This window comes from Physcomitrium patens, chromosome 8 (genome assembly GCF_059467195.1).
Source record: "Physcomitrium patens ecotype Gransden chromosome 8, ASM5946719v1, whole genome shotgun sequence".
NCBI lineage: Eukaryota > Viridiplantae > Streptophyta > Bryopsida > Funariales > Funariaceae > Physcomitrium > Physcomitrium patens.
The window spans coordinates 6,296,831-6,309,342 of record NC_143417.1 but is presented as its reverse complement, the minus strand read 5'-3'; the positions used below and the strand labels follow the sequence as shown (position 1 = coordinate 6,309,342).

Sequence of the window (12,512 nt, the reverse complement as noted above, 5' to 3'; positions counted from 1 at the left end):
AGTTATTGATGTAACCCTATTTGATAATTATGAAAGCAAATTGTTCATTCATATGTCTTAAATTGAGTGTCTTATATCAAATAGGGTTACATCAATAATTATACCTAGATTTTTTTTTAATGTTATTTAATCACTATTTCATTAAAAAATAAAATTTTAACTTGATCCACCTCATCTCACATATTTACACGTGATCTTTCTTGAAATCAATATCATAAAATGTAATGAGCTGACCACAACATTTTTCAACCATCTCAATAGTAAAGGATTTCTTTTCAAATCATCACCACACTTCGATTTCAATAGTCCACAGTTTACAATATGAATACGTTTCCAAATTATCCTGTTGTAGCAAAGAGAAAAAAAACAAAGTGATGAGATACGTTGAATCTGTACATGTATCTAGACAATACACGAGCATTGCATTCTCTGTATCTTAACCTAGTTCCTCGGATTTAGGGTTTTCAGTCACAATTATATATAATTACAAGCCCAGCATATACATTATTTTTATCAAAATTTTTCTTATTCTTATTGATATCATTATTATTCAATGCTAAAAATCCAACTCCAAACCCTGAATGAATGTCATCCATTTATTCAAGCGAATGATGCAAGCATTTCCTCATCTACTTGGATGAGATGGGAATCACTATTGGGGCGTGGACTAGGGGGGATGCATCTGGTCAGCTTGCGGAGAACGAGCATCTGTGCCCCCTGACAGACAGGGTGGTTGGCCCCTCCCGTGACTGAATCACGGGCTAGTCGGCAGAGTGTTGTGGATTTAACACTAATGAACAGCATCCGGTGAGCACGGGCAGCCAGCCCGGCACGGGTGACCCATTGGCTGCTGCTGCAACGGCGAGGCTGCTTCTATGAGCATTCCTTTCCACTTTGCTTCTCGTCGCTTCTACTATTATCGGAGACTGTTCGAGGAGTGTAGTTCAGTGACAGAAGCAGCAGATTCTGCAGCTTTAAACCTCTTCCACAACGCGGAAGAAATCCATCTAGAGCTATATTATTGGGCTGGACTTACAGGTAGAAGCCATTAAGCTGCATTACCACCGCCTTCCACCGCCTCCTCTCTGTAGACTGTGTGCTCGCCAGGAATTGAGTTGGTGTAGTGTGATGGTTCATGGACGATACCTGAGACCGACTGCTTTGTGTTCTAGTTGTGTTTTTGGTTTCTGTATCTCAGTGTGTCTTGAAGCTGTTTATCGCGGAACACACACACACAGAGGGAGTAGATATTTTTATTTCAGTAGTGCGGAGTAGTCTGAGCAGAAATATTAGCTTTATAGAACTTTCGACGAGTACAAGCAGCCTGGTTGTGCATGTCTTTCTTTGGATCCCCTATCCGGACTATGCCAAATGTCTGTTCCATTCTGCGTTCGTGCGTCAACTGTTCCCTATCTGCCTGAAAATGTTGTAAACGATGCAGCACCTAATGGTTAGATGGTCAGAGGAGTCACGCTTGCACCTAAATAAGGAACATCTTGTCAAAGAATCATCATTTACGCCATGTACAATTGGCTATGATCTTGTGCTGACCTGTTTTTATGGTCGCAAGGAGCTTGGAGGAATTGAATCTAGCTGATGAAATTGATTCATTCTTTTAATTATTTATTAGATTAGAAATTAGCTCGAAAATGCAGGCGGACTGTGATTTGCGTCATTGCAATTGCAGTTAATCTTTCCTTCACACAACTCGACAGCCTGTAGAGGTTACTAGTGTAGAATCGCCAAATACGTAAGCACTCTTGATGTCGTCTGTTGCATGACATTATGATACGTCTGCCTCCTGATTTTCTTGCAATTCACAGCCCAAAACGTGTAGGAATGCTGCTATCATTCACCACTCTGGTTGAATGAGCATCTCAGTCTGCCAATTGCAAGGAGAGTAATACGATTTTGTAATTCATGACACCATAACGTGCAGTGAACAATTTTCAGGACCAGCTCCAGAATACATGATGTCCTACAACATGTGTATCTCAAAATCAACTCCAGTTTCTCCAACAAAACCGGCTTCGAAACCGATAGCTTACAAGCCGGCGGCAAGAAATGATGCTTTCCACATCGTCCATAATGTGCCTATGGGGAACTCCCCATATGTGAAGGCAAAGCATGTCCAGGTATGATTGCAATCGAAATTCGTGCTTTCAACTTCCCTTTGGTCTTATATACACGCTTCATTTCAGGCTCGCAAGTGAAGTTTGGCTTAGTCCGTGCTTATTTGACAAATTTCCAGTAGCTGAAGAAAGAAGAAACAGACTTGGCGTCAGCGACGAAGTCTAAATGCAAGTTTTGTGGTTTTTGATTTGATTTATTTCAAATTAACCCTACTGCGCTTGTGTTGACGTGTATTCTTCTCAATCTCTGCACGTTGACTCCTGCCTGTTCACTCATTCATTCCATTGCCTCTGTGGCTCTTAAAATCCTTGTGCATCACAAAGAATTGTGGATTTAGAGGATGATAGAGAATTTGTATAATTAAGCCCTGAACAATTTATGCTTGAACACCGAATGAAGTTTGTTTGCAGCTTGTCGACAAGGATCCCGATCGAGCAATAGCACTTTTTTGGGAAGCAATTAATTCAGGAGATCGAGTTGATAGTGCTCTCAAGGACATGGCAATCGTCATGAAGCAGAAAAGTCGACCACACGAAGCAATTGAGGTCATTAAGTCACTACGTAGCCGCTGCTCAGACCGGGCTCAAGAATCCCTTGACAATGTTTTACTTGACCTTTACAAGGTGCGTAAGATACTCAAGTTTGAATTTTAAGTCAATGTTAATTACTTAATTGGCTCATTTGATATGCCTTGGGATTTATGTTTTCATTGAATGGTATTTGAAGAATGGTATCATATGACACGCGAGACCATATATTGCTGAGGCGACCATTATATACCTTATTGTTCATACCACGACAACCTGGCCTAACGTTGTACAATTTGCCTTATGAAGAGATGTGGGAGGATTGATGATCAAATTGACTTAAACAAAAGCTCTATTTGATTCATCAAGGAATAGCCTTTAATGGCAAGCGCAGGAAGATTGCCCGCTCTCAAGGCAAGAAATTTCAAGTTTCTATTGAGCAACAAGCGACTCGCTTGTTGGTACCGAGCTAACGATCCCTATTTAAGGGTCTCTTTTAAACTTGCTTCAATTTACTGGTACAGGCGTCGCAAAGTCGTGTTTGGCTTTGTCACAGTCTTAAAGCTCGTTGTTGACTGCGTCCTTTAAATACCTTGCAGGGTAATCTCGGATGGGCGTACATGCAGCAATCAAAATTTTTGGCTGCTGAAGCCGTGTATAGGTAGAGAGAGGAGTTCCTTTATGCCCATACTGCAGACTTTTTATAAACGAATTATAAGTTAAATGTCCAAGAAAATCAATTTGAAGCTGCAAGTTGCATTGGAAAAGAATCCACACCTACCAAATCGAGTAATGAATCGGTAGTCTGTTAGCTTCTTTTATCCTTATTCTGTCACTTTCTGAATTCAAAAAATATTTTGATTATAAGATTTATGTCACATATTGCTTGCCTAACGTGTAAGTTTGTGCCAGGAAAGCGTTGTTAATAGAATCCGATGTCAACAAAGTTTGCAATTTGGGCATTTGCCTGATGAAGCAAGGTCGACTTGAAGAAGCTAAATCCATTCTCCGGAGTGTGATTCTGCCATGCAATGATAGACGGTGGACATCAGATTCTCATCTTAAATCCTTTGAGCGCGCTCAGGAAATGATGGAGAAGTTAGAGTCTTCTGTGGCTATAAAGGGGAATAGTGATGATATTTTTAAACAGGTAAACTCATTCGCCATTCCTGGTTATGTCACAGATGCCATTGTCCATGATTCAATCTCACGGCAACCTCAGCCAGGTTTGCGACTTCATCCCTGTCGCATCACGAAGTCAGCTCTGGAATCAAAACAAGTTCAGTGCAACGTTGATCCGAGCATATCTGGTCCCTTAGTAGCCACTTCAGGGTTTGGTCTAGCGCAGTCAGATGCTACACCGGACATGACTGGGAACTTCAGAAGACAGGCTTGGCTTCAAGGTGGAAGCTGCTCTGGAACCTCTGGCGGCTGGATTGAGGATGATCTGTACTACACATCCCCTGATGAAAGCTCTGATGGCTCAGATATTCATGAGTGGCCGCTGGATTTCAAATACTACCTGAATGACACTGAAAATGATGAGACGCAATTCTCTGTTCAAAACAACTTACGGATGCGCTCGGAGAGTGCAATTGATTTGAAAAGAGAATTGTGTAATAGTCAGCTCGGGTTAAACTGCGAAGCCGACGCATACTTCCCTACTTCTACCGTAACAGCAGCTTCCACGGTAAGCGTCTTAGCACAAGGCCAGGAAGAGCAACCTTTTAATTCAACTTCAACGTCAAGTCAAGCCGAATTGTTGAGACATTTGGCAACGCCTATGAGGGAGACAGATGTGACTAAACAAGTGCAATACCAGCAGTTGCTTTTAAGAGGTCTGTCTCCATGTCCCATTGGTGCAGGTAAACGGTATGAGGCAATTGCACCTGGGAATCCATTGGACTTTACTATTAACCCTGATGAATTCGACTTCAACCGTGTCACAAGCAGGATTAAGGTCACTGGTCAAATTTGTGAATTCTCCTCTGTACGCGAATTTGCAGAAGGATTTAACTCAACAGTAAATGTGTCTGCTTTTGAGATGAATTTGAGGAAACAGCGAAGGCTACGGGTTTTTCAAGAAATGGCCATGTCTCAAACTATTCAAGCTGTGTGACAAATTATGGTTGTGAATCGTTTGCATTCACAAATTGCAGACTTTTGCACTAAAAATCAGGCTTAAACACTAGAATGCGTTCACAAATTGGTGAAGAAGATTCCGGATATGAGGGATATAGAAGCGTATGCTCATGTAATACAAAAGCTGAGAGTGGTTCTCGTAGATGTCAATTCAAGTGTAACTAGAAATAACCAGAGGCCTATGTGGAAGAGATATTACGCACACCATCGATTGTTTCCAGTGTAAATAAGACATCAAAGAAATACGCAGCTGCACAGAGATGATGAGCATCCCAGCAACCTTGGGTACCGAGCTCTTGACTGTTCTCTGTCTTAGTGATGGGCTAAGATGTGCTTGACCCTCATTATCTGCAGGGGGTTATCCGGCGAGAAAAAAATCGAACAGCTTCTTGCCAATCAATCGTCATAATTCAGTGTTGATATTGTTACACTGTATTTGTCATACGTAGTTTGAATGATGAGCGACGCCCTTGGTGAGGGCAATGTATGGTTCGAACTCTTGAAACTCCTTGTTGTAAATATAATTTGTACATTGCTTCACTCATACCACGAGTGAAGTTTGCGCCCATCGAACGCAGTAGACCTTTTTGCCCATGGATTTGCTTGAGAGCTTCACTTTCGCTGAGTGGGTCAGGTTCTTGCTGAGTCCAATTCTTTAGTAATAACCCCGAGTTTGAGTAGTCAAAAGACGACCGCTTCACTATCCCAGCAGTGCTGTCCTCTTCTTCATTCTGATCTAATCTTATCATTCCTACATGTGAGTGTAGCGTTAAGAATTATCCGACTTTTCAATCAAGCATGATTCAGGGAATTGTTGCACCGTGTTGGAGCTATGAGTGTTGTCCTGCACAATTCCAACGTGCAGTTCGATTCTCAAGAAGACGAGGTCGCCAAACCTTGGCAAATGGTTGTTGACAGTATCTTAACCACTGTGCGTCATTGGGAATTATCAGTCCAGCACGATTCCAGGATGGAACAGCATAGTAACTCTGGCTGGAGAGACGCTTTGCTTTAAGGGAAGCATTCAAAATTGCAGTAGCAGACATTAGAAGCGATAACGTTAAGAGTAGGAAGCCAGCATCAGCTGGAGCGACGTAGTCCAAGAATGTGTAGCCTTTCTGCTGACACATAGCGCAGAACCATTGCGTTTGTGACATTGATGAAGCGTCAGGGAGTAAAACAAAGTCGATGGAGGTGTTTGTACTGGAAATTTTTTTGTTAGCTGAAGAGGAGCTCCGCGTTCTCATCTGACGTTCGAGATGCATTGCACTCCCCGATTGAGCGAAGTAAGTCTGTAGTTCGATGCGAAAGCAGGAGAGGTTGATGCTTGCTACTGTGTGTCATCAAGGTGTGAAAAGTAGTGTGCAGCACGGCCTTCGCTGCGGCGATCTTGGCTGGGTTAGGAAACCTTTCCAGAGGAGCTGTTTCAGAGGCAGTAGAACTTCTAATGCAAGCGACGAGTGAAGACCTTGTAAAACTTCTTAGGGACTTGCTTCACTCTGTATCTACCGAAATTAAGGATGTGCGGGTAAAGTCCCAACACAAAGTTCAGGTAGATGGTATGTTTAGCACCAATTGTCGCAGAATTTTAGTTTCGTTGGGAGGATTCTCAATTCCAAGATAAGGTAGTGCACAAGTTTTGTGAAGTTCGATTCAATAGCATTTCAGCTAAGATTTTCTGAGCATTTGATGAGGCAGAATTTTGAGGTGGTGACCGCAATGACAGAAACGGAATTTCCTAAGCTAGTATCACACGTAGCAACGTTATTCTATCTGCTGAAGCTCTTGGGCACTTAAGGATGATACACTGATCGGGTTCTCAAATTCTATTTGTTCAACAAAAGACTAAAGGCGGACTAAATACGTATGAGATCTTCAGTGAGTTTATTTCTCTAACTCTGCTGTTCATTATGCTTGAGTACTTCAAAAGAAATTATGATTTAAAGAGCTACGGACCATCTGCGCAAGGGCCCATAGGGTGGCCCAGATATGGTATTAATATCAATCTCACTTCCTCTAAGAATACAGACAGCAGAACCAGTGAGGGCCCCGCGCTCCCCTTCTCTTTTTTGTATGTTAGTTTTTTCGCGTCGGTGTTAAGATTTGCACCCAAGTGTTATTAAATTTCTCGACTCCAGGGAGACTAATTCAAGTTGAAACCAATATTAATGTAATTCTCAAGACAAAAGCATTTATCTCTCTTCTCTCAAATAGTGTTGTACCAATGTCAATCTAAACAACGCTGATTTAAGCTATGCATGCACTACCTGAGAAGTGCGGTGATTGGCCGGCCGTCATTAATGTTGGAGACATAGTTGATTTTCGAAATAATATGATTAGGAAATCCAATCATCCATTCTCTGTGTTTTGTAATTTGTGAGTAATAACTGACTGCAGCGCAGGATGATGGAACCATGGATAAGGTGGTGTGGACCATCTGCATACCGATCCTGCGTATTCAAAGTTCTAATGCAGGTCATCTTCAAATGGAGGCAAGCGACGCATTTACTTTCTACCACTATACGCTTGTTTTCATTTGTCATGAACATTCTTCATCTCTGATTACACAAATAGTATCAGATACAACATTCGAAAACGTTGATTATGGATACCAAGCATGTTTGTTTATATGTGACGTGTGCGCAACATATTTATGATCAAGCCTTTATAGTCGAGACATGACGCTAGAGTGCCCTCGTCATCTTGTCTTGTTTGCTCAGAAGCCTTGTTACCACTAAGAGACCAACGCTCTGTCTAGAATTTGTTTTTAGTGTCTTTCCCTCACTCATGCTGATCAGGTCTACAGCAGCTCAAAATATTTGGTGGTCGTGCAAGATCCTTTTTAATCACGGGCATTTGCAGAGGTGCGATGCCTATCTAGCGCTGGCTGTTTTTGCTGACTACCTCCGCCCACCACTTCAATTAGAGAATGGTTTGCTACTTCTTCACCACAACCTCAACTAAATCGGTATCAATCATTTTGATGTACTAGATCCCTATTTTCTGGGAGGAGATGAAATCAGGATTGGCAAGAGGATCTATCTGACAAGTACACGAGTCTGTAATTTGATTTACAATTAGGTAGAACTTCAAATTGAAGGTGCAATCCATTCAACAACCACCAAGAAGCATGTGGACGTGTCATCCACCCTTTTTGTTTCCTTGACTAAATTGCTTAAGATGGTGTGGCTTGGATTTCATTGAAATCATTTTTTATCTCACCGTATATGTATTTACAAAAATGCCAAGCCATTTTTTCACAATGAGATTGGAAATGACATATTTCTCTCTTGGTATGTCTCAGCCGAGCTTTGCAGTGTATTACATAAATGGGATGGTGCCTTTCAAAGAGAGTCACTGGAACTTACAAGGATCCCAAGATAGGTTGACAACTTTTCTATAAAAAAAGAATATAGACTTCTATTTTTTCTCTCTTTAAAGTTGTGTCACTTAGATCTCATGGTAGATGCCTTGGATGACATTGTTAGAGCTTAAAGGAATTATTAAGCTCTAGAGTGGGACTTCTTCAGATGTAAAGAATTTGGATTCCATTCTTACATCCTCTTCATGCTATAAGCCTGCTCTATAAAGTTGTTAAGCTCTAAGCTTCAAAAATTTAAGTCCAATAAGAAAGAAAGATAGTAACCACCACAAAGATTTACATAGTATTTTTTCAGTCACTTGGGTGGAATATATTGCACATCTTTTACTAAGAGCCTCTATGATGAACTACCTTAAGTCCATACCTTTCTTCTTTTTTTTGCTTAGAATTGAGGAAGTGTAAAATATTTTATAATGGAGAACCACCTTCTTTTTTTATTAGATTGAAAATAGCTAAAGCTTAAATCTAAGTAAAGCATGGAGGTTGAATATACCATGAACATTTATTCTAAGTATTCATTTTATTATTTATAAAGCTAAAGTAGTCATAGGATTGATTATATTAATACATCATCTTTCTTTAGGTTAACAACATTGGAGCCATGACACCTTTGTACATGAATTTTGAAGGTTTTTAAATCACATGTAGTTTTGAACTTAAGATCAAACTTTGAATATACTTATCTTAGTACCTTCCTAAATTATAGTAAAGAAAAAGGTAAAAGATAGTAGAATCTTATTGATTATTATTATTCTTCTAGTAGAATTTACTTTTGTTGTACTCCAATGTTTCAACTTCCAATTGATTTAAGATTTTAGAAAGTTATCTACTATCAAAGATAATAATTTTATTCTAAAAAAAATATTCAATAGCTTATTTATATCTCCATCATCTATACATGTAACTTCTAATAAGTTTATCCAAAGGAATTGAGGGTCCTTTGCTCACCAATAACCATACAATAAGAGCAAATTAAACACAAGTCCAAATCTGCAACAAAACAAATTCAAGCTTATAACAGATTCTTCTCATATTTTTCTTATCCACTCAAAGTGAAGGACATATCATCTATAGATTGAGTAATAATTTATTGTCCATCTTCAATGAAAAGAGTTATATCTTTAACTAGCTCTTTTTTTATTTATTTTTTGACCATGCAATTAAAAAATTTAGCTATAATAATGAAGAGATAAGGAGTTAATGGATAATATTGACACAGTTATCTTATAATGACATAATAGAAGGCTAAGAGTTATTTACTTTTACACTTGCAAATACATCAATAAATAGAAATTTTACATTGATCACAAATTCATAGAAGAAGCCAAACTTTCCATTGCTTAAAAAAAAAGCTCAATCTACCATATCATAAGCCTTTGCAAAGTCCAACTTGAAGAATATAAGAGATTGCTTTGAATGAAGTACCTATTTTATTTCTTTTTTATGTGTGAAAAGAATATTATCTAAAATACGTCTTATAGATAGAAAAGCTAATTAGTCAAAGAAAATAATTTCTATAAAAATTGATTGGAAATAGATTTATAGTATCTTTACAAAAAAAATTATAGGTTATGTCAAAGAAGGTGATAAGGCACTAGTTTGTTAGTTGCAACCATATGCTACTTTTAAATAATAAATAAATAAGGCCATAACTAAATCTCAATGAAAAATATTGATTTCTAACAACTGTCATGAATATATATTAATAAGCTCCCAAAAAACTTGTAAAATTTCGTAATAATTTCATTAGGACTTGGAGCTTTGCCAAGGGTCATTTTTTGAATGACAATGTCTAATTCATACATCGTGATAGAATTTCAATAATCAAAATCATACATAATAATAGCCTTGTATCTATAAAATTTAAACTTAATTCTAATGCTTGTGCAGTCTCTACTAATAAGATGGCTTCTATATCAAATCAACATGGAATTTGACATAAAATAACTATAGCCCACTTTGATCCATGATCTAAATTCCATTTACATCTTAATGTTGTAATGGTTGATACTCTAGTCCATTCCTTAATAGTCCAAAAAAAACTCCTTTAAGCTGACATCATCCACTATTTTCTATTTAATCTTACTTCAAACCTAGTAGCCTTTGATTTTTTGGAACTCAAACTATTGCACGTTATTTACTACTACCTTAAGGCGTCCTTTCAAAGTAACATCAAGTAGGTTGGTCTAGAGATTAGTCATAGTCTAAGTCATTTGCATGCGCTAGTGAATTTCTTTGTGGCAAATTTTTTGTGCTTTTTACATACATTAGCCATAATAATACTTGATGGCTTTTTTTAATTTTTAAATAAATCTATCATTAAAATATGTCAACTAAAATTGAGTCACTTTGTATTTTATGGCCTTATTATTGAGGTATAAAGAACTCATTTTCAAGACTCAAAATTAGCAAGTTAGTGGCATAAGCTAGAACATGCAACACATCAAGAAATAATCAATGTGTATGCAATTGCTACAAATAACATACTCTATAATTAAGCTATTATCTATTCTATTAGATTTGAATGTGTAAAATCTATCCAACCTTGCCATAATCCATATTCCACCTTGATGATGGTTATTCTATAAGAATTTTATATAATTAGAACTTGAACAATTATCTTCTACCTACCAAGCTTCAAGGAGTGCTAGGAAGTTCAACTTCTTGCCTTTTGACATCAACTTCTTGCATAATAAGGACTTATTATTGTACATTTTGATAAAAATTTCTATCACCATATAAGACCAAGCAATGGTCATAAGACAAGGTATCTACCAATTCCTCTCATAATAAATAGTGGTCAATTAATAATATGGATGCATATATGTTAAAGATTGATAAGTCATCCTTAGATGTTGTTCTTAGCTATATTCACACTATACATCTGTAATAGAAGTATCCCAATTCAACTACCAAATTTTGAAGGCAAGGTGCTACCGATATGCATATCCCTACTTTGCTAATTCTAAAATTATTATAGTTGTGTCAATACCCCATTATTATTTTTACCCCCTAAGAACTAACTTAAGACTAAATTATTGACTTACGATTTAATAGCTTATTTCCCTAAGATTAATGTTTTTAAAAACAAATAGCATTCAGCTTGTAAATTAGCAAGAAATAATAGTTTTTAATAACATCTATGAAAATAGGATTGTTTAGACCTTCTACATTTTGGATATATATTATGATTTGCATTATAGAGGTGACAAAAAAAAATTGTATATTTCTTGGATTTGCATTAATATCCATCTTCTCTCTATGATATTTTATATTATTGTGTATTAATATAGCCATTAGGTAAAAATATAAAAAAATTATTTTATTCTAAAATATTCTAATTAAAAAGATATATAAAAATATAGATAAAAAATAAAGAGATACTAAAATCATGAAGTGTTGAAACTGCTTTTTATGAAAATAGATTCTATTTACTTTATACAACCTTAAATAAAGCAAAACAAAATAGATTAGGAAAATAAAAGATATAAGCATATGTAAAAGAAATTTAATAATTTATTTTAGCAAAAATTACTTCAAGAAAATAAGAATTGATACTCAAAAAGGACTAATTGCTAATCAAGTTCAAAATTAGACTCTAATAGACAAAACCAAATACCTATGTTGTTTCCAAGATTTCTTAGTAAATTAAAAAATAAAATTTAAGAGTAGTCGAGATTAGGCTTTTTTAAGCATTAATTTTGAAGGATTTGAGTTTGTAATGACTTTGTAGGAGCTTTGCAAAGTCAAGGTTGTTTTGGATTATTCTAAATTTTATAAAGTAATATAGGATTGAAATTTTAGAAAATTTTGTGAGTTTGTAATAGATCTATGGATGAAAATTTGTAGATTTGTAAATATAGATGTGTTAAAAATATGTTATATATTTTAGATTAATTAAATGGTCAGTTTGAAGATTATTGAAGTTCAAGTGGGTTGAGGTCTCAAAAATTAGAGTTTGATGATTAATAAGAATTTCTAAGATCTACAATAATTTGCCAATTGGATTGAAATAAAAATTAATTTTATAGATAGTAGACTTTATTTTTAATATTTATATAAATTTTAAAAGCCATTCAATAGTTTAAAAAGAAAATATTAGTACAAAGAGCATAGCATCAAGATTGGAGAAGGAGGCCATTCAATACCTAAATGGATTATCTTACATTTCTCTCAATTAATAAGTATAATTGATCTCATTTTTTTTGTGCTTATTTTTAATTAAGTTGTTGAGAAGTATGCAAATTTTGAGTCAATATCAATAATTTGATGATTAATTATTGAAGTTTCAATCTATTATAGGATTTTTTAAGAATTCATTTAGGATT

The 12,512-nt window shown here is 36.5% G+C and overlaps 1 long non-coding RNA gene and 1 pseudogene across 2 annotated transcripts; both read left to right on the top strand.

Annotated features, from left to right (window-relative positions):
- The first annotated feature begins 747 nt into the window (after positions 1–747).
- LOC112285553 (uncharacterized) lies at positions 748–5,375 on the top strand (annotated as a pseudogene). Its single transcript, XR_016504438.1, has 6 exons — positions 748–1,038; positions 1,954–2,135; positions 2,544–2,756; positions 2,970–3,121; positions 3,260–3,321; positions 3,573–5,375. The product of XR_016504438.1 is annotated as an uncharacterized LOC112285553 (transcript).
- A 181-nt stretch (positions 5,376–5,556) lies between these two features.
- On the top strand, positions 5,557–7,921 carry LOC149988446 (uncharacterized). The gene is made up of 2 exons (XR_016504439.1): positions 5,557–6,680; positions 7,200–7,921. It is a non-coding gene; the product is annotated as an uncharacterized LOC149988446 (long non-coding RNA).
- The last annotated feature ends 4,591 nt before the right edge of the window (positions 7,922–12,512 follow it).